At 41.6% G+C, this 22457-nt stretch overlaps 1 protein-coding gene and 1 long non-coding RNA gene across 22 annotated transcripts in view; one reads left to right on the top strand and one right to left on the bottom strand.

Annotated features, from left to right (window-relative positions):
• SPO11-2 (sporulation 11-2) overlaps positions 1-17472 on the top strand; it is a 28925-nt gene extending 11453 nt beyond the window's left edge. For 15 of the 21 annotated variants that reach the window (XM_086570202.1, XM_086570208.1, XM_086570206.1 and 12 more), the window contains one exon: positions 14312-14632. The gene's annotated coding sequence lies outside the window, so the exon portion shown is untranslated. The other 6 variants (XM_086570198.1, XM_086570199.1, XM_086570196.1 and 3 more) reach the window with 6 other exon arrangements.
• Positions 17473-21514: 4042 nt separating this feature from the next.
• LOC147487969 (uncharacterized) lies at positions 21515-22152 on the bottom strand. Its single transcript, XR_015203101.1, has 2 exons — positions 22069-22152; positions 21515-21839 (listed from the first exon to the last, which is right to left on the bottom strand). It is a non-coding gene; the product is annotated as an uncharacterized LOC147487969 (long non-coding RNA).
• Between the last annotated feature and the right edge of the window lie 305 nt (positions 22153-22457).

Genomic DNA, 22457 nt, shown 5'->3' with positions numbered 1-22457 from the left:
GTGTGAGTCTAAACTCTAAATTCTTCTTCAAGAGCTCAAGGTGGCTGCAACAAGGCTACTGACCTTCTCCATTTTTTTTTCCATTGTGGTGATCGAGGGTTGAAGCAAGTTGGCCTAAATTTTTGTTGACATACCTATCTAGACGGCTCTAGGTGGCAATTAACGGGAATGCATTAATAGAGTCATATTCACAATCTGCAGATTACATAATGTTCTTTCGTAGTGCATCTTGAGAAAATGCTCACACATTTAAGAATCATTTGCTGTGGTGTCAGATGGTGTCTGCTTGAGGATTAACTTGCCCAAGTCAGAACTCTATGGAGTAGCAGCAGTCCCAAAATTTGAGGATATAGCAAGGATGTTGGGCAGTGCTTAGAGGAGTTTAAAAAGTTAGTTCCGGAGAGAGTGAAGAGCGATCCAGAGTTCAGTAGTAGATGAAGTGGGGTCGCCTATGTCTTGCAAAGATGGACCTTGGCTTCAGTGTAAATACTTGGTGTCCATGAATGAAGCATTAGTGCATTACATCTGAACTACAATGGGATAAGGATGTTATGCCCCTGAGCGTGACTCAAGGAGGGGTGTAATGGAAAGGCGCCTAGCCCGGTGATGGGACTGTTGTGCCATGGTGTGGTCCCACTTCGCTAGGTGGTTATCGTAGACATTGGATATTTGTAAAGATTGGGCAGATGGTTACAAATCAGGAGGTTGAAGAGCAACTCTTTGGAGAGGCATTATTAATGGATGGTCCAAATTCAAGAAAGGATTTGTGGTTTTACCCGCTAGTGGTCCCAAAATCAATTTTTTGCATGATATATGTATTAGTGGTGGAGCATTATGTGAGAAATTTGGATGGCGTCCTCCAAATAAAAAAGCATGCATATCAGACTACTTAGTATGGGATAGTAATGGCATGGTATGGAGTATAGTCTTGAGAAAAATCCTTGATTAATGGGAAGTGGAGGGGTTTCGTAGGTTGTTAACGACTATTTACGACGCTGAAGAAGGATTCAGATAGGTGGATAGAAGAAGATGGATATGGACTAATAATAAGGACTTCACGGTGAATCCGTATTATGAACTCCAGGTGGATAAAGACTTCCCGCACTAAGAATTTGTGCAAAGACTCTACCTTATAAAATGCTTTCTTTATGAGGCTCAAACCCCAAATGAATCCAGACTATTGATAGCTGGGTGGGACGTGGATCGCAGCTACATAATATAATTGCCATTTGTAATGATTCGGAGGAGGATATTGCTCACTTTCCTGTTAATTGCACATTGGCGAGTTTCTAGAGATGTTATTTTCTTCTTTCAACAAGCCTTGGCATCATTTCTTAGATATCAAGGAAAGTTTGGATAAGGACATGGTTACTTCTCCCGTTTCTGGAGATGTTATTTTCTTCATTCAACAAGCCTTGGGATCGTTTCTTAGATAACAAGGAAATTTTGGATAAGGACATGGTTATTTCTCCGGTGGTGATAAATGCTAAATACGACACGGCACGGAGTATATACCAGAGGCTTTATGTGGATTCGATGGAAATAACATAACTGGAGGATATTCGAGCACAATCCAGCGAGGGTTATATGATTCTTGTTTAAATAAAGTAAGTTTTGTTTGGTTGGTCTATGGATGTATTGAGACTTAAAAATGTGGGTTTCAAGACTTTACATGCATTTGAGATTCATTAGTTGGTTAGCGAAGGCATAGTAGATTTTGGTATTGGGGGGCAGTAAGGTCATTAGAATCTCCCTCTCACACTACCCAGAGTTAGACTAACAACATTCAAACAACGAAACGAACTTTCCACCCAGGTTTATTTTTCATCAAACTACAAAAATAGACCTTGGAATGTTTGGGATGTACCAAATGAAAGGGGGAAAAAGGATTGAAGATAGAAGGCACACGATCATCTTGATGAAGAGTGGGACTTCCACTATTGGTTGTTGATGCTGCTGGTTTCCCATCTTTTTATTGTCTTTACTATACAGTCTACACCTTTTCCCTTATGGATATATATTATGCTCTCTATACCTTGGCCACTGTCAACAAACTAAGACATCTTTAATATATAGAAAAATGAGGGGTCGAGTGAATAGTGAATGTGCATGGACGTAGGGGCATTTTGGTCATTTCATATTTTTATTATTTTTTTAACTTTTGAAGGGTAAAATAGTAATTTAAAGTTTATAAGTTTTAAAAAAAAAGTCTGTGGATCCCACGTGGGTACCACATGCACAGTAGCTAGTCTAGAAAGAAAAACTATAAGGAAATTGATGTTTAGTTTTCCACGTGATGCGTAAGCAGTAAGTCATCTTAGAATCCATCTTTTTCAACTCTTCTTAGCTTACACATGTTTATAGTTGGAATTAAATGTCCTTTATAACAAATATTCTGAAATTATAAAGCAAAAACTTGTGTAGAGAAGAAAACACTACAACACATCATCTTGTTGACCTGTAATTATTTTTACTTTAACGTAGTTAACTAGTTACCATTTTCTTTGTGGACTGTCTCAAGAGATAGTACAGTAGAACCTCGATAAATAATACCCTTGGACCATGCAAATTCCCTTAATTAAGCGAAGTCTTAACTATTCGGTAAATTATTAATGTGTTAATTAATCAGTTTAGTGATAGTTATTAATTTGTCCATATATTTTTGGCTTTTTGAAATTTATTATTATTTTTACAAATTATGTGCATTATTTAAGGTGTTAAAGATAATAAAATATCACCTCAATACATATTTCCTTATACATTTAAACTAGTGAAATCTATATACACCAGATTGATATTATATGATCTTATTATATGTTAGAATCCAAGCTTGGGTGTTTAGAAGATAGGTGAAGAGTAGATCTGGGAAAGAGTCACACTCACTTGTCAGTTAGGGTTGTGGACATTACATTTATATACTACAGAGTAAAGAGAAGTACAATAACGGCACCCATACAAGGGGCATATTACAATATGGTATAAAACCCTGCACTATGACATAATGATCACATCATAGAATACACATACTCTACCTGTATGCATGGTGCACTTGAGAGACAAATTCATGAGGATATTCTGAAGCGAAAGATCAAGTTGCTAGGTATAAAACCCTAAACTGTGACATCACTATGACATAATGACCACATCATAGAATACACATACTCTATCAGTATGCATGGTGCGCTTGAGAGACAAACTCACAACGATATTCTGAAGCGAAAGATCAAGTTGCTGGGTAGCATTGATTGTGCATCATGCATTTCCTTAATCTCAATTTGATTGAAAGACAGCTATGATATCAAAGTCAAGTCATTGATAGAGCACTTATTGGCTTGTAGGATATATAAACTCATACCTTTTTATATTTGAAAGGAAACTTAAGTTAGTAGATATACGAAGTCATAAGTTGTGATTCTCGATTTCTCGGTGAACGTGCAAAAAAGAATTAAAACTTGTGAGTATCATGTTGTCTTCTCTTCTTCTTTAGTATTGTTTTCTCCATCAAAACAAATTTAAGTTAATTGAACGAAGTGTATTTTAGAGCTATAAATGAAGGGTTTTTTAGACTTTGGTACTACTTTTTAGACCGATATTAGGAAATAGTACCAAATTTCAAAAAAATTAGGAAATAGTACCACTTCTGTCAGTTGATTGAGTTGACCGAAGTCAAATTGTTTCAATCTGTTCATATTTTCATAATATCCACAATACCCTCAACGTGGTTTTCACGTGAGTAGCATAATAATGTTTGAAAAGACAAAAAACATGTGTCAAAATCATCTAGGTGTAAGGTTGTCGTCAATCCCTCAGGATAACAACTTCCTCAGCGACCAGCTCTTCCTGCAATCTGCTTCACCTGAGTCCCTGGAACTAGAACTATTCTGTCACCATTGTACTTAGAAAGAGTATAGAAAACAACCCTCCTTATATTCAAATTCAACCCCATTCCAACGGGATCACTTGCAACCAGAACATCATACTAAAAGAGCTGCAAGTGAATATTGCGGAAACGCTCGAGAGAGTTGGTCATACTAAAATAGCGGCCTCTCCTGGACCAAATCTCGCGTCGCTGAATCTTAGTGATGTTGTTGTTTGCAAACACTCCCCTCTGACTTTGACTAATGTTGTGACCTCTTTTCCTCCCTCTCTCTCTCCCCTCTACTGTTCCATTTATAATCCCTCACCTCTCTCTTAGGCCCTCCATCTCTCGGTCTATCGATTGCCGCGTGGAGGGTTTCCGTACGACCCTTGGGTTTTCCCCTTGCTCGTGTTGGGCACGTGTCCCGATGGTACAACTCCAGGTTAGCCACCCCTTTAGTTCGCGGCTTTCCACTGTCAGTCCTCGGTTCTCGGCCTTCACGCTCGACTCCGGTGTCCGTGGCCCTTCTAGAATGCCTCCCATCCTACCGTATGTCCTCTTTCTGGATCCATCGGCCGCTGGACCCCCGGCCATCATAAATTGGGTCGCTACAATGCCCCCTCTTGAGTCCGCAAACCTCCTGAATGTTCGTGGATTCGAGAACCCATCTTTGCCCGCCTTTTCTCTTGGCTTCTGTTTCACGCTTCATTATTATCCGTACACGTGTCCCACGCGTACTTGGTTTGGACCGCCTCGTTTCATGTTCCTCCACGTGTCGTGCCTCCTCTGGTTCAACTGACGACTCCTTGGTTTCTGCTCCCTTTCTTTTACCCTTTTACCCCCTTTGCACTTCAAATTCCGCTCTCCCTCTCTCTTCCTCATTTGCTTCTCACTCTCCTCCTTTCTCACCAGACGCCATTTTTGACTCCCTATTATTCTCTTTCTCCACTACCCCCTCTCCTCCTTGCATTCAGCCCTTCATTTCTCCGTTCTTCTCCCCCGTCATTTCTCCGTTCATTGCTTGCTCGGACGCTTGTTCTTGCCCTTAGATCGGTGCATCAGGTTGGTAGTCTTTTCTCTTCTCTTTTGCATTTCCTTTCGTGAACTGTTCATCTTCATTAACTCTCTCCCGATGTCGGATTCCCAATCAGAGGGTCCGACTTCCTCGCGGTCATATGCGGAGGCATCCCCTCCTCCGTCGGATCCCACCGCGGCCCCCTCCACCACTTGGCGGCCTTTTAAACTTCTACCGCCTCCCCCATGCTCCCGTCGACCTAACCTAGAAGCGATTAGGGTTGGCTATGACATTCCAGACGATATCCTCTTTGAGCACGTGCCTGACGTGACTTACTTTTCCCATTTAGTTCCCCCCAGACCTGGATGTCTCGTGGCCACGGTTGGTCAAATTGTCTCTGACCTGGATGTTGAAGTATGCAACCACTTCAACATTCCCCCTTGCTAAGGTATAGGAAATTTTTGGCGTATCATGTATGCTGTGAACCATTACAACCACCACCATGAGCCCTAGATAGTCCTTCGCGACCTAATTTCTCATTACTATATACGCAAAAACACCAAAGACGTGAGCGTGGGATACCACTCCTTGTGTGTCCGTCCCGGTAAAAAGTCCTTTGTCCTCAAAATCACCACCTCGGACAGAACTTGGCACCACTACCCACTGTATGTCTCCGGTAATTTCCTATCCGCGGATATACCCTCTGAAGTGACTCTCAATCATCTCACTTTTCTGCTTCGCGGTGAGTTCGATTAACTACATCTCTTTCTTATGTCGATTGTGCTGCGGACTTACTCATTATCTTTATTTCTCTATTACACAAGTTGGAAGATCGACTCGAAATCCCGCTTTTATGCCGGCGTGACGTCCGTGGTCTTTGAACAGATTCGCAATCTGGGCTCTTCTCAAGTTGAAGTTCTGCCCCGTTCTACCGTCCACCGCCCCCCAAAGAATGGAAGCCTCGGCCTTCACCTCCTCCCCCATCCGCGTCCCATCCTCCCAAGAGTAAGTCGCACAGTTGCGGCTTCACTCGGAAAACAACCAAGTCCTAGGCCCAAGCTCGTGCTCTAGCAGAGATAGTCGAAAAAATCCACTTTGCCGCCGCTTCGCTTCCGGTCTTTGCCGATATACCCCCTCTTCCTTTCGCTCCCTTGCTGATTGGGAAGATCAATATATTCCTCCAAATTCCCCTCCTGCAGACTCCCCGCCTTCCTCCATGGATGTCACCAAGATTAGGTTATATGACAGTGACTTTGACGATGAAGTGACAGAGGTTCTCACCTCTCAGACTGTCCCGGCCTTAGCTGGCCCCCACATGTTCGCGGATCCATCATCCGAAGAGCCCTCACTCAAGCGCAGTAGATCCTCCCCTTCCGCAAGACCTTCCGCGGTGCCTCACCCCACTTCCCAGATGCAGCGCCCCGGCAAGGAAACCGCTCGATCTCTCCCAGGGTCTACGGCTCCGGAGATTTTCTGCCCCACCTTCAAGGTGCGCAGCCGTTCTGTCAATGTTGAGGACTCTGCTCTAGAGAATCCGGCTGTGGCCTCTGCTATGTTCTATGGTTCCCATGTCCCCCGTGACTTGGCTTATGCAGATACTGGGACCTTTGAACAACATCGCACCTCCCTCTATGCCGGCTGGGAGAAGGTACATCCCTCTTTCCCCACCTTTCACTCTCTGTTCTATCCATTGTTCTGATTGCTCCTTCGTTGCTAGGTGAGTTTGGACATGTCGTACATGATCCGCGACCTTTTCTCTTCCTTGAATACCGTGGAATCATTAGAGAAGGAGGTTGGCGGTCCCAATGGACTGTGGGCCACCTGTGCCCGCTTCCAAGCCGATCTGACAGCCGCAAACATGGCCAAACTTCGAGCCGAGGATGAGTTAAGGACTGCATAAGCTTCACATCAAGACTTCATGGACGGAGTGAATGACCGCTTGAGCAAGCAGCGGGAAGCCCTTGTCCTCCAACATATCGGAAGTACCGCCGCCCTCTTTCTGCAACACACTCAAGACATGGAGCAACTGCGGATAAACTTCAAAGCTCAAGCTGATAAGCGTATGGCCAAAAAGCTCTCTGACGAACATGCTCGCTTGATCAAAGAAGGCCGACTCTTCCCAGAAAGACCCTGTTGTCATGGTCCCAATTGCCGTGGATCCGACTGTTTCTGACTCAGTTGATGTTGCTACTCCAAATCTGCTGCCAAAAGACCCTGTACGTGAGACCACCTCTCCAGACCAAGCCTCGAGTGCTCTTGAACGTTCAACCCTTGTTGAAGACCTACTACCGAACTTAGACTAGCCCCCATGTTGGCTATCTTGTTGTTTTGCTAGTTGTTTTGTAACTAACTCATCTGACTATGTGTGCCGTTGTTATTTTTACATTGCGTACTTATTTTGTTTGGATCTGTTTTATTTCCCCGCATTATGTGTTGTCTCGTTGTTTTAATTATTGTTTTGCCCGAAGTGCTGCTATTCATCTCTTTCTATCTCTACTCTCTCTCTACTCGTCGGTGTCCTCATTGGGGCCCTCTCTCTTCTTGCCCCCATGTGTGACCCAGGCATCTCATCCGCGAATGGCTCATTCCACTTCGCAGGCTCTAATAGACTATGAGGTCCGTTGGGGCAGCTCAACCTGCCGTAGACACTATTTGAACAGTTTGTCCGCGAAGGGCTCATCCTCCCACGGCCTCTCTTTTGGAGTGGCTTCGCCGACCGCTGGGTCTCTCTCTTTGCCCCCAGGTGCAGCTTATGCCTTTCTTCTGCGGATGGCTCTTCCTGATCCGCGGCTCTAATTTGATGTGGACCTATCGTCCTTGAATATCTCTTTCTCCCAAGCCGTGTTTAGTATGATTGTTGAATTTACGCATAAGGGGCGAAATTTACTTCCCAAAAGTGTCATTGTATTATATATTTACAAACAGTTCCAATGTGTCGTTCTGGATTTTCATTACATTCAAATGTAGAATTTTTTCAACATTCTCACATTCCACGGCTTTTCTAGTACTTTTCCCTCCGCTGTTCGTAGCTTGTAGGTGTTAGCCCCTCCTACGTCGACCACTGTATAGGGCCCCTCCCAGTTCGGGCCCAGCTTTTCGTCGTTCTCTTTCTTGGTACTGTGTGTCACTCGTCGCAACACGGAATCTCATATTCTAAACTGTTACGGCTTGACTCTCTTGTTATACCGTCTCTGAAGGCATTGGTGATACTCTTCTAGTCTGATTCGTGCCGCGTCCCCTCTCTCTTCTGCTAAAGTCATATCTGCTGCCAGTATGCTCTCATTCGATCCGTTTCCACTTTGCTCTTTTTGCATTGTGGCTGCCACCATTTCAGGGGATCACGGCCTCGACTCAAGTAAAATAAAAAGAAGGGAGTTTCCCGGTTGGCGTTCGAGGCGTTGTTCTTCGTAGGCCGTGAGAACATGATTCGACTCACATCCGCCCACGCCGTTTTTATCCTCTAACTTTCTTTTGAGATTGTTCATAATGGTTTTGTTAGAAGATTACGCTTTACTGTTGCCCTACGGATTGTATGGGCCGAGAACCGCTTGTAAGAATGCACGCACTTTGGATCCCGTGGAACCGGGTTCCATTGTCCGCGATGATAATATCACGCAACCCAAATCTACGGATGATGTTCTCTATATAAGAATTTGATCACTTGTGCTTCCTTGACTGTTCGCGGGGATACTTTGCCTCGATCCATTTGGTAAAATAGTGCGTGGCGCTAACATGAACCTCCTTTTGCCGCTGGCCATGAGCAGCGTGGACCCACTATATCCATTGTCCACATCGCGAAGGGCCACAGACTAGACACACTATGTAGTGGTTTTGCTGGCGCAAAGATCATCTGAGCAAATCTCTGACATTTATCACACCACTTAGCATATTTCACGGCATCCCTCTTCATGTGTGGCCAAAAGTAGTCCTGCGTTATCAATCTGTTCGCTGTTGTTCTGCCCGCCGAATGACTTCCACAATCTCCCCCATGTAACTCCGCCAGCACCTCTATGGCCAGCCTTGGCCCGAGACACTTCAACAAAGGCCCATTAAAATTCTTTCGATATAACTCTCATTCTATTAGTACGTACCTTCGAGAAGTCTGCTCCAATCTCCTTTTCTCCTTTTTATCTGTTACCATGTCCCCAGACAAAAAACTCTTGATAGGCTTCATCCAACTCCCCTTTTCCTCCTCGGCCTGACATATCTCCGCCCCTTCCTCTTCCACTTCCTCTGTACTAGGTTTCTCCAATCGCTTTATTTTTATCACTTTCTCTTCAGACTCGGGAATTGCAGCGGCCACGTATGCTAAGGCATCAATGTTTGTTCTCGCCGCGACCCAGATGTACGAACTTGATCTTTGCAAACCTGGCGGCCCTCTTTTGCAGTATTTTCAAATATTTTACCATCCGTGGGCATTGCGTGGCAAATCCCCCATTTGCCTGGCACACTACCAAATTCGAGTCCGAATACACCGTCAGCTCTTTTACCCCCACATCTTCTGCCATTCTCATACCCGCTATTACCGCCTCATACTTTGCCTCATTGTTGGATGCCGCAAATCCTAACTTCATGGTTAACTCCATTACGTTGTTCTCCCATGTAACCAATACCACTCTATCCCATCGCAGCAAGCGTCATGTAGGTGACCCGTCGGCGAATACTCTCCATCCATTTCTCGGTCGAGGTCTAACCAATCTGCTTTCGATGATTTTCTCGGCTCCATGATCATCTCTTCTCCCCAGTGGGATCCGCCCGGTTGGAACTCTGCTAAAATTACGCCACCACTGCGCTTCTCCGTTGTCACGATCACGGTGCGTATCTCGTAAGAACTTAACATTATTGCCCGTTTCCGATCCTCCCGCATTTTTACGCTTTCAACGTTTGCTTTAAAGCGAGATTTGTCACTACCACTACTGAGTGTGCTTCAAAGTATGGTTTCAACTTCAAGGCAGAGAAAACCAATGGCAAGGCATACTTTTCGACTCTGCTATATCGGGTCTCGGCATCCAACAGTGTTTTACTTTGGAAGTACACCGGTTTTTCTAACTTACCCACAATTTTGACTAGCACTGAGCTAATTCCATACTCTGTGACCCCTAAATACAAGTATAGTTTTCTCCACGCTTACGGCGACAACAACAGAGGCGCCTTACCTAGATAATTCTTCAACTCCTGGAACGCCTCCTCGCATTCCGCGGTCCATACAAAATCCGGAGTGTTTCTTAGCAACCGATACAACGGCCTACACTTGTCTGACGACTTTGAGATGAATCTATTCAAAGTCGCGACCCTTCCCGCAAGTCTCTGCACCTCTTTGACGTCCTGAGGCAACGACATCTCCACCAAGGCTCTTATCTGCTCAGGATTGGCCTCTATTCCCCGGTAAGTAACTATGTACCCCAGAAACTTCCCCGTAGTAACGCCGAATGTACACTTCTCTGGGTTAAGCTTTAGATTGTACGACCGCAGTATATTGAACGTTTCTTTCAAACCCTCTAAATGTTCTTCCTCTGACACTCTTCTCCACCATATCGTCTATGTAAATCTCAATCCCCTTTCGGATCTTGTTTTCAAACATTTTCTCTCCTAGCCGCTAAAATGTAGCCCCGACGTTCTTCAACCCAAACGGCATTCTCAGATAGCAATGCGTCACCGCCCCACCACGGCGTCTTTCTCTGATCGGCCCATACATGGCGACTGGTTGTATCCCATTGATCGTGCATAAAAGAAAATATTTTAAACCCTCGCGGTTCTATCCACCCTTTCGTCTACTCTGCGGCATGGGGTAGTTTGTCTTTAGGACATTCGAATTCATGTCGATGAAGTCGACCTACATCGATACCTTGCCATTCTTCTTCGGCACCGCGACCACATTTGACAACCAGTCGGTGAACGACACCTCTCGTATTATACCTACCCCTTTCAACCTCGCGACCTCCTCACGAATTCCTTCGGCGTACTTCGGCCTAATGCCTCGTATCTTCTGTCTTATTGGCTTAGCGTCTTCCTTCATATGTAATTGATGACATGCAAATTCTGGGTCTAATTCGGTGAACTCCTCAATTGTCCACGCAAATATCTCTTTATTGGCAGACAAAAACTGTACTAACTTAACCTTCCATTCCTCAGACAAACTAGAACCTACAGATGTGAACTTCTTCTCACTGCCTTCCCCTAAATTCACTACTTCTATCTCGTCCAAGGTCTTCGGTCCCTCTGTCGACTCCGCCGACCCCTCCCCGGCGGTGCACTGTAATTGTTATGCTTGCCTTTTTCTGGAATGCGAAGTCTCTTCCTCTGAACCGCGGATCAATCTCTTCACTATACTCTGATGATTGTTTTTGGCTGTCACCTGATCCCCGCGGACCTCATATACCCCGGTAGGAATAGGGAATCGGATCACTTGGTAGTATGTAGAAGGGACCATTTTCATCTCGTGGATCCACCTCCTTCCCAGGATGGCGTTGTATTGCGAATCGGCATCCACCACTTTGAACCTCGAGAACATTGTAACTGGTCCCGTGGTCACTGGGAGTAGAAGTTCCCCTAAAGGTTTTGTTATGCTTCTGTTGAACCCATACAAATTTGTCGGTGAGGGCCTCAACTGCTTCTTTTCTATCTTCATTTCCTCCGTTGTCTCTCTAAACAGTAAATCCACCGCGCTGCCGCAGTCCACTAACACCCTTTTTACCATGTAATTTCCCATCGCCACCGTGATCACCAACGCATCCTCATGCAGGGAATCGATTGCCTGAAAGTCCGCGTCGGTGAACATTATGCTTTCCCTTCCATTCGCGGACCAGGGGGTCGCCCCGATATGTCCTGTCGATTCGTGGACCTGCTGTATGCTCGCCACCCGCCTTATCCTGTCTCGGTGTGCATTGTGGCTCAATATCTCTCCACTGAAGATTACGTTGATCGTTCCCAATATCCTCCCCTGGGTCGGTGCTTGCTCTACTTTCTCCTCTTCTGTTATAAATTCCTTCAACAACCCCTTTCCTATCAGCCTCTGAATCAACCATCTCAACGCGTAGTAGCCGTCCGTCTCATGGTTATGAATCTGATGGTATGCGCAATAGGGTTTGCCTTGCACCTCCACTGGCTTGGTTCGCAGACCCTCATACCCTTGCAAATTTTGAATCAACGGTAGTATCTCGCTCAACGACTTGTTCAGTGGCACTTGTTCTACTTCGCGATAGGGCTTTCTGTCTCGACTCTCCCTCCTAGCCTCTTCTTTGCCCCTCTCGGGCCGTGATGAATATCTTCGGTATCCGCTGCCTCCTTTCTCCGATGACTCATATTGCCGACGGCCCTCGCCTTTTTCTAGCGATAACACTGCCTTCCCCCGGCCTTTTCACCTCCTTTTGCATGGTGTCTTCGTACCTGATGTACTTCTCCACCCTCGGGTATAGATCCTGTAATGTTGTAATTTCATTCTTGGCTACCGACTCATGTACCCTCGTTCCCGGACGCAATCCTCTCTCCAAAGCTATCACCGCAGTCCTTTCGTCTAGATTCTCCACTTTCAAGGTCTCCGCCTTGAATCTGTACAAGAAGTCCCTCACCGATTCCGCGGACCTTTGTCTTACATTGAACAAGGCTGCGATATCAACAACACGCTTCTTCTGGTGTATAAAATGATCAATGAACGCCTGCTCTAACTCCTGAAAGCTATTAATACTCTTAGAAGGTAATCTGTAATACCAGTCAGATGCTCCCCCTTTTAAGCTTCCCGGGAACATCATGCACCTTAACCCGTCATACCGTGGCTCCTGCCATAGCGGCATCTGCTGTCGGAAATGGTGAATATAGTCCGCGGGGTCTCTAGTCCCATCATACCTTTCAAACCTTGGCTGGTTGAATCTCTTCGGCACCTCAGACTTCCAGATCGCGTCCGCCAGTGGGTTGCGGTTCAATCCTGCCACCACCTGGCTTGTCGCACCCCCCATGCCCTTGGCCTGTTCCAGACTAGCTTTCAGATCGCTGGCAATCATTTCTCTGACTGCTCCTTGGTGAGTCCAACCACCGTCTGCTCTTCCGCATCTGTCCCCCCTTCCTCTTCTCTCTCTGCTTCCGACACCTCTCTTTCTGACTCCTCTATTGTCTCTTTCTCTCTCCTTAACCCTTTATTTTCTTCCCTCAACCTTGCTATCTCCTCATGTAACAACATTGTTTTTTCCGCCTCTGACATTACTGTCTCTTCCGTACCTTGTTCTTCCCCTTCACTCCTCACTGACTCCACGTCCATCTCGGTGACCGTCGCCTTTTTTGGTCGGCCCACTCTTTTTTTTGTCGCCATCTCTCTACTTTTCACTCTCGTTCCCCACAGACGGCGCCAAATGTTGTGACCTCTTTTCCTCCCTCTTTCTCTCTCCTCTCCTGTTCTATTTATAATCTTTCACCTCTCTCTTAGGCCCTCCATCTGTCCCTCCATCTCTCGGTCCATCGATTGCCGTGTGGAGGGTTTCCGTATGACCCTAGGGTTTTTCCCTTGCTCGTGTTCCCGGCTTTCCACTGTCAGTCTTCGGTTCTCGGCCTTCACACTCAACTCCTGTGTCCGCGGCCATCATAAATTTGGTCGCTACAACTAATATCACTCCTTCGTTTCTTACTGCCTCCTCCTGCTAATACACGCCGAGCTGAGCATGGACGAGGGCTTACGGATATCTTATTGTTCCTCCCACCACTGTTCTCCATCCCAACTTATTATTCTGAGAGTGGGATTTTATAATGATTCATTCAACACTAGATCCTCCAAAAAATCTTCTTCCTCTCCAGCATACAAGTGAATAATAATTGAATGTAAGGAGGAAGACAGAGAAAGCCACTTCACTCACGAGTCAGTTTGACTCGGTCTCCTGATGGTCCATGTCTTCACGGTGCGGTGGTTTTTCGATTCTCTCTTTCCTCTCTTGAAAATAACCACTTATTTACGCAATAATGATTGAGTTCTTTTTTCTGGGTAAGAAGCCAGAAAAACGAAAAACCAAAATAACGGCCAAGATTACAATACCATCGCGCAGCCACTAAGATTGTAACATGTGGTGTTTAGGACAACTTAAAAAGTGGTACCAAAATCTAATTACATAAAACACGTGAGGTAGGTAATGTCGCCATATTGAAAATACTGCCAGATTGACCGTGGTCAACTCGGTCAACTAACTGTCAAGAAAAAAAGTGGTATTATTTCTTAATTTTTTTGAAATTTGCTACTATTTTCTAATATCGGCCTAAAAAGTGGTACCAAAGTCTAAAAAACCCATAAATGAATGAAGAAGGGGATACAATCCTTATTTAAGTTTTAATTTTTAATTTTTTTTTAGTATTTTAGAGTTATAATCTGTATTTTTTAAATATCTTAGTGCTTGGTGAAGATTCTATTATTTGCTTCAGAGAATTTATTGGTATTCTTTTGCATTTGATTTTTCATGCAGAGCAACCTTATGACAGCATTCCAAAATTTAGTACTGCTGATGCTTTAAGGCTCACTGGAATAGGAAGGAATGAATTTGTTGATGTTATGAACAAGTGCAGATGTAAGGTATTGGGCGAACTTTGATACACATATCTCTGGTCTGTGATATTAATGTCAACTCACATTTTACATTCTTAAACGCATTTTGAATTCAGAAAGGAAAACTATTATTCCGTGCATGGGTTACAAAGTTTGATACCTTCATGCATCCAATCCAACATACTTGTACATCAATGGTTGCATTTATTTTACCGGAATACTATTCTATTTCTGTTTAACACATGCTTAACTTCTATTTCTGTTTTATATCATGATATTACACATTGTCCAGTGCAAGTCCAAATACATTGTTAGTTACGTATAATTATTTGTTGTTCCCACTTGTATTCCCATAAACAACAGTCCCCATTCATATCCGGAGTACAAAATGCCATTTCAGGCGTACTAAAATATTGGAATATTTAATTAAGTGGCTAAAATACCGTAAGTTTGAAAATTCTGCAAATGTCTTCAGTGACAGATTTTCCGAGTTTCACAAAATTTCGCAGTGTATTTTTTTGACGTCCATATCACTTTGCAAATCTACATTTTATCAGCACTTTTGTGAAAGAACCCATGGTTCCATTTTGAATTTGATTGATTGCATGTTTTCTGTCTTAACTAAATTCCCAATTATTTTCTTTCACTTTTTCCTATTCTTAAAGGAGTGATTGACTAGTTAGAGAAGGTGTTTAGAAGATTTGTGTGGGGAAGTAGTGAGGAGAAGAGGAAGATTCATTGGGTTAGATGGGATAGGTTTTGCCATAGTAAGGAAGAAGAGGGGTCTTGGGTGCAAGTATATACATGCCATGGGGGAAACATTATTAGCAAAATGGTTGTGGAGATATGGAGAAGAAAAAGAATATATTTGGAGGAGGATAATAGTAGATAAATACAGGGAAGGGGAAAGTTAATGGAAACCAAAGCAACCTCGGGGGCCTTATGGTATCACACTAAGGAAGAAAATCATGAAAGGGTGGGAGAATTTTTCTAAAGGGGTAACTCTTTTACTGGGTGAGAATAGTTCCATATCTTTTTGGCATGACATATGGCTTGGAGAGAGACCACTATGTGAACAATATGCCACCATCTACGGTATTGTGGTGAACAAAAATGTTAAGATAGAAGATTATGCTATAAGGAGTGAATGGGATGGAATGGGAAATTACCTTAAGAAGGAGGTTAAATGATTGGGAGGCACTTACTTTCGTTAGCTTGTTGAGCACTATTTATCAAGAGGGGGATAAGTTTGGGGAAGAAGATAGGCGTCTTTGGAGGTGGGATAAAAGCAAAGTTTTCGTGGTGAAATCGATGTATGGGGTTCTCGCCAAGAATCATGGGAGAAGAGTGTGGATTTTCCATATAGGAGGATTTGGATGCCTGCTATTCCTTTTAAGGTGGCATTCTTCACTTGGATGACGTTTCTAAAGAGGGTTCAAACCGTAGACAGGCTAATCTCTAAAGCAATGAGTATTGATAATAAATGCTCTTTTTGTAGAGGGATTGGAGAGGATGTGAATCATATCTTTATCCGGTGTTCTTTTGCTATGAGGATGTGGGAGGTACTTTTTGTGTCATTCAACAAGCCTTGGACACCGCTGATTAGAATTGAGGATGCACTTGGTGGGGATATTAGAAAACATGCTCTATCGCGGAAGTCAAGGTGGACGGCGGAACACCTTCGTAGAGCAATTATTTGGGTTTTATGGAATGAAAGAAATCGGAGAATATTTGAGCAAAAGACCAAAGAAGCATTTAAAGTCTTGTTGGAGATCAAAGAAATACTCTACAATTGGTCGGGGAGTGGCCGATTTGAAGACCTTAAGATTTCAAGACTTTGTGTGTGATTAGGATAACATTGTATTTTGTACTCGAAGGGTATTTTATGTTTAGGGTGTGGGTAATCTTGTAACTTAGTATCTTGGTAAATGGGGATTAACTTTTTGTAATTTTGATTATGATTTGGAATATATGAATACTTTTTACCGCTAAAAAAAAAAAAAAATAAATAAATTACTATCTATGACATTGGAGCTGCCCAGAAAATTATGTGGAACCTGAACAAGTCAATTGCAAAGGAATTGCTACCCACACAGCCTGTAGATTTTGCAATTGAACCATGGTGGGGAGTTTGTCTAGTCAACTTCACGCCAGAAGAATTTAAGGTATCATGGATTTTATTTGCTTTAATCATTTTTTATACCTTTTGTCATGTGATTTCATGTTTAATTCCTGTATCATGCACTCATAGTTCAGTAGGACCGACTTTATCTGCTACTTTTACCCTCCAGAAACTCACTGAAGAAGAAATGGCTACGATTGACAAAGTTTGTAAGGAGGAAGCAAACTCTTGATGTTCTTTTTGATCCTGACATTATAAGAGGTCTATACCGCCGTGGATTAATATACTTTGACGTCCCTGTGCATCCCGATGACCGGTTTAAAGGTCAATTCCAAATGTTCTCATCTAATATATCAAGAAGTTTCCCTTTGTAAGCTTGTATATTGTTTCTATTTCCTTCTATAATATGGGTGTCTATTCATCTTTTTCGCAAACGACTCTCAATAACTCTCAGTAACTAGAACTTACAAACAGTAGAATCACAAAGTTTCGATCTGAAAATTTCAAGATACATCAAAAGTAATCTCATTATGGCGTTACGGAGTTTCAGAATATCGCGCTGGTGGAGTTACATGGATTACAACAAGGCATCAGGTTAGCTTTGGGCCAAAATATAGGAAGAATAGAAGCCCAAACAGACTCAGAAAATGTTGTGGCCTTTATGAAGACCAGGAAACACCCGTTGGAGAGCGAGAAAGCAGATAAAGAATATACAAGATATGCTAGCAGGAGTTGAATATTTCATCATAGAGCATATATACAGGGAAACAAACATGTTAGCAGATGCAATAGCGGCAAATTGCCCAAATGTTAGTTATCATGAAATTGTAATTAACTTATTAACAGAAGATGTAATCAAAATAACATATGATGATGCTATATGAAGAGAGTATGTGAGGAAGTGATTGTAAACACAAATTTTTTATGATTAATAAAATAGGGGTAGGGGTCCCTGTTAACAAGCTCGCTTGCCAATAAAAAAAAGTATTTGTTATTGACAGACCCCATACTATGTTGGGTAGACTCCAACAAAAAAAAAATTATTATAAGTGTGCCATTGGTCCCAAAAAATCTTTAAAAAAAAGAATTATTACAAGTATGCCATTGGTCCCAAAAAAAGTTGAATTCGAAAACCCCAAACTTAAACTACCCGGCTAGGTCGTTTGGACTAAGTCCCAAACGACTTGGCCACACCGTTTGGGACTTAGTCCAAACGACCCGGCCACACCGGTCAAGAGCCAAAAAAAACAGAACTTTAAATTTTTTTCAAAGTTCAAATCCCAAACGATATGGCCACACCATCTAGACTGAGTCCAAAACGATATGGCCATGTCGTTTGGGATTTGGACTTAGAAAAAAATGGCCACACCGTTTGGACTTAGAAAAATCCCCAACGATATGGCCACACCGTTTGGACTAAGTCTCCAACAATATGGCCACATCGTTTTGAACTACCGTTTGGACTTAGTCCAAAACGATGTGGCCATGTCATTTGGGATTTGAACTTTGAAAAAATATAAAGTTCTATTTTTTGGGCTCTTGACCGGTGTGGCCGGGTCGTTTGGGACTTAGTCCAAACGACCTAGCCATGTCGTTTAAGTTTGGAGTTTCGAATTCAATTTTTTTGGGACCAATGGCATACTTGTAATAATTTTTTTTTAGATTTTTTAAAACCAATAGCACACTTGTAATAATTGTTTTTTTTGGGAGTCTACCCAACACAAATTGGGGTCCGGCAGTAATAGGACCCTAAAAAAAAAAAAAAAAAAAAAATCTTTATGGCCAAAGGTTTTGTTTATAACAACTTGGTTACTTGATAACATAGAAACCTTATTCAACTAGGAAATAACCTAAAAAAGTAATATACTTGCAAACTATGTTACATGGACACAACACATTATAAAAATAATCTGTCTTGGATACGCATCCACGGGACCTTGTCATACACATCATAGACGCATATTGTATGTGATATATACCTCATTTTTTTATATTTCGCCATGTCAGACTCTATATCGGATATGGACACACGTATTCGTGTCAATGTAACTTAGCTTGCAAAAGAAGAAACTCTAGAAACATGGGGATGATTGGCTGGACCCGCAATCTTAATTATGTCATTCTATGCTCCGCGTCACAGCGTTACTGATCAGATTGAAAATAAAAATTAAAAACAAGATTTTGTACATTATTGTTGCAAATTTTGGTGTGAATGGTTTGATAACTATACTGATTCAGTTTCCAGGTTGGAAGGATTTGTTTCCAACAGGGAGCAGTTGTATAAAGATCCTATAGAAGAGTAAGGTCTCTTTCTTTCTCCTTTTGTTTGTTTTCTTTTTAACACAAATCTGCTGCTATTTCTATTATTAGACTACTTTTGCTGAAAAAATAATCTTCACACGTTAAATAGATGGTTGCATTGCATGCTTGCTGAAATGTGAAAGTCTAATCTACCGGATTCTGCAGGCTGTTGTTGTTGTTTCAAGTGAGAATGCCACTGTTGCTGAGTTGGCTGCAACGTTACAGGCTGACCTTTCTCAGCTGCAGGCTGCTGCATCATTTGCCTGTTGTCTGGGTTGGGCGGTAAAATTAATCGATCCAGCCTTTGTTCTTCAAGATCAGCTGACTAGCGGCTCCCCTAATATGATTCTTGGTGATGACGAAGATGGTTCACGTGGCAGTTCAACAAATGTGTTTCTCGATGGAAGTGTTGTTCCACAGCGAGATGCTTCAGGGACTGCTCGTGTTGCGTTTGTTGTTGATGCCAATATAACATCCTATCTCATGATGGGTTCCGTTTCACCAGGTTTGTTTGTACTAGAGATTCGTGCATTTTTTAAATGTTGATTGCATATGTTATTAATACTGGCTAGTGCCCGTGCCGTTTCATATAGTTAATGTGATGTTCTATTATAATTTGCAATAATATAGATACTGTGATATGTGTTATATATAATATAATTGTAAATGTGCGTTCCGAGTAAGGTTAGCATATGTATGGTGATTAGTTAAAGGGTTGACTACGTTGGTCTTAATAGGCTCATTTTTTTAGTGTCACATAAAATTACACATGCAATATTTGTAATGGAAAATAAAATTTATAATGTAGGAAATTTGGAAAATGTAATGCACTAAAAAACAACACTTACTCAATGATGTAGATTAATTTACTTTTACAAAATTTATCAATAATTCAACGAAAGCATTTGAAAGTAGGTAAAAATAACGTATAATATTTCAATATTTCAAATAGGGAAAATTGTATAGGTTGTTTTTTTTGCAGCACAAAGCACAAAGTAATTAGAAGTCGCCACCTTGGCACTTTTTTTTTGCTACGTACCACGTTTCCACTTATCACATATGGTCAGTTATAAAAGCGTAAAATTTTTATTGCAAATGATCCATCAAATGTATAGTCAAAGTTTAGATATCTGGATTCTGATTATTACAAACAATCAAATTTAGCTCTTCCAGTTTCTTCCAGGTGATAGAAAAAGACAGAAAAAGACGTGTTTCTTGCTATGGGACTCTAAAGTACTTGTAGCGACTGCTTCCATACGTCTTGTTAGGCTTTGAAGAATGCAAACACATCTATCAGATTACGATAGGTCTCAAAATGGAACTATCAACACACTTCAGCATATCCAAAACACTTCCACGTTGTCTGAGTTCCAAAGAAAAAGAAAATCTCATCTACACATTTTTTTTGGGTACTTTTAATGGTTAACTAAAAAAATAAATATAGTCATCTTCTTATTTACATTAAGACATCTCGCGCACAAACCCTAACCGACCTTTTGACTTCGCCACTGCCATTAGTTTACAGCCACTTCCAGATCCCATCAGATCCTTTATAGTTCTTGTATGAGTGTAGTCGTGTAGAGCCAAAACAACCACAACAACAAACTATGGTTCCAATGTCTCAAAATCTCTTTTACCACCATAAACTAATGGTAATTTAATAGACAATAAACTAATATACATATCAAATTGTTCTTACCCATTCTAATATTGAGCTTAATCACTTCTTCTTTCAAGCAATTCAACTTTTCGAGAATTGGCTTCTAGGGCTAGACATGGCAAAGCTATCAAATATTGCGATCAAGTTTGAACTATGTTATTAGCAATTTAGCATAGATTATTAGGACAAAAGGACACATCACTGGGACCAACCTATTTAGCAATTCCTAAGATCAATATTATACATCAACACACTTTTGATACGACTTCAAGAGGTGAACGTTCAAAACTTTCTACTGCGCCATGTCTAGAAATGAAGATACTTCTACCCCATCATAGCCTTAATAAATCAATGAAAAATGCAAACACAAAGTTTATGGAGTTGCTATCAATAAGCTAGTCAAAACATTGAATTAACACATTCATTTGTAGTGATTTTGTAAATACATTCATCGGAAAAAAAAAAATATTCATCACATATAGCTTCCACAAGAGTCGTAAACATAGTTTGCAGTTTCCATCTGATAAGTTGAACTTGCATGTCATATAGAGTCCTCCATCCACTCTACGATTCATTGAACTTGCAACCTCTGCATTTGTTGGAAGTGAAAATCGGCACCACCAATCCAATCAAATTAACTTGAATTTTTTTATCCTGCAACTACCACCCTGCAATTCTAAATAATAATAATAATATATATTTTAACAATCAAAAGTAATCTAATTTTAAAGTATACTGGGGCGCATCACAATACACATCCCCAATATGAAGAACCGCATATCAAAAAGCGTGTGTGGCTGCCAGTACAACTAATTGTTTAGGCCAATCGAAGTTACTACAGTTGAGTCACTATGACTTCCAATTGCATCTACCTTAAGGCTTACATGTACTGTCCTCTGTTTTTGATAACTTACACGTACTATCCTCTGTTCAAACAATAACCAAATAAGACAATTAAAAACAATTGCATGAAATGGATATGAAAGAAATTTGATATTGGATGAGTAAAACAACAGTAAACTTTGAGTAACAGATGATGAGCCACTTTAATAAGGTTCTTCCACTCGAGTGAAAGTATAGCCTCCAAAACCAATGAAATGTTTTTAGCAATACATAAAGGGTCTAAATAGCTTGATGGTTGGCCTAGTATCATGTTTTTTATCAGTTATTTCTGCATTTGCACACAAAAATATCTATAGACTCACCACATTAGAAAGCTAAGTGAATTGTAGACTGTTGATAATGCCTACGTCTAATTCCAAATCTAGAGCTCAACTACGAAAGTGTCTTTTGTTGTCGCAGGTTATCGTGCTACCACTCGAGTTAGAACCATATTCGAATAGGACCTTCTAGAAAGTCTTCATCCTAAATAAGAAGAGTAGATTATGCATTGTAGCAAGACAAAGCATTTTATTAACAAAGAATTAGGGAGCATAAATCGCAAAAAGGGCCTTGTGGTTCTACCATTATAGGCCCCCTAATTAATGACTAAGGCAATAAAGGAAAGCAATTACTTTAACTTCGAGGACAAACACCCAAATCACCAAAATTCGACATGCTAAATCATATATACAAAGAGAAAGAAACTATGTACCTTCAGCATGTGTCTTGGATTAGTCGAGAACAGTGGAATCGAATAAAGATTGGCATAAATCTTTGTTTTTTGCAACCACAACCTATTGTAACAGAGGGATTCTAAACCCATTTACATTGACCAACTGCCAAATGGAATCTCTAATTTCTAACAAAATAAGTTACGACATTGCTTAAAATTATAGGACTTCAATTTGTTTATTGATTTAAGCAGACACAAACCGGAATGAGCTTGGTTGGTTCAGGGAGATATTCTTTACTTTAAAGGTAAGCAAGAAAAATGTTTCAATATACATGAAATGGAATCGACATATTTCTAACCAAATGTGATATGAATTTAGATATAGCAAAAAAAAAATTATGTTTACTAACATAGCTTAAGACATATAG

Source organism: Coptis chinensis, chromosome 7 (assembly GCF_015680905.1).
Source record: "Coptis chinensis isolate HL-2020 chromosome 7, ASM1568090v1, whole genome shotgun sequence".
In the NCBI taxonomy this organism is placed as follows: domain Eukaryota; kingdom Viridiplantae; phylum Streptophyta; class Magnoliopsida; order Ranunculales; family Ranunculaceae; genus Coptis; species Coptis chinensis.
The sequence above is the reverse complement of the archived record's forward strand: the minus strand, read 5'-3'. Positions and strand labels throughout refer to the sequence as shown.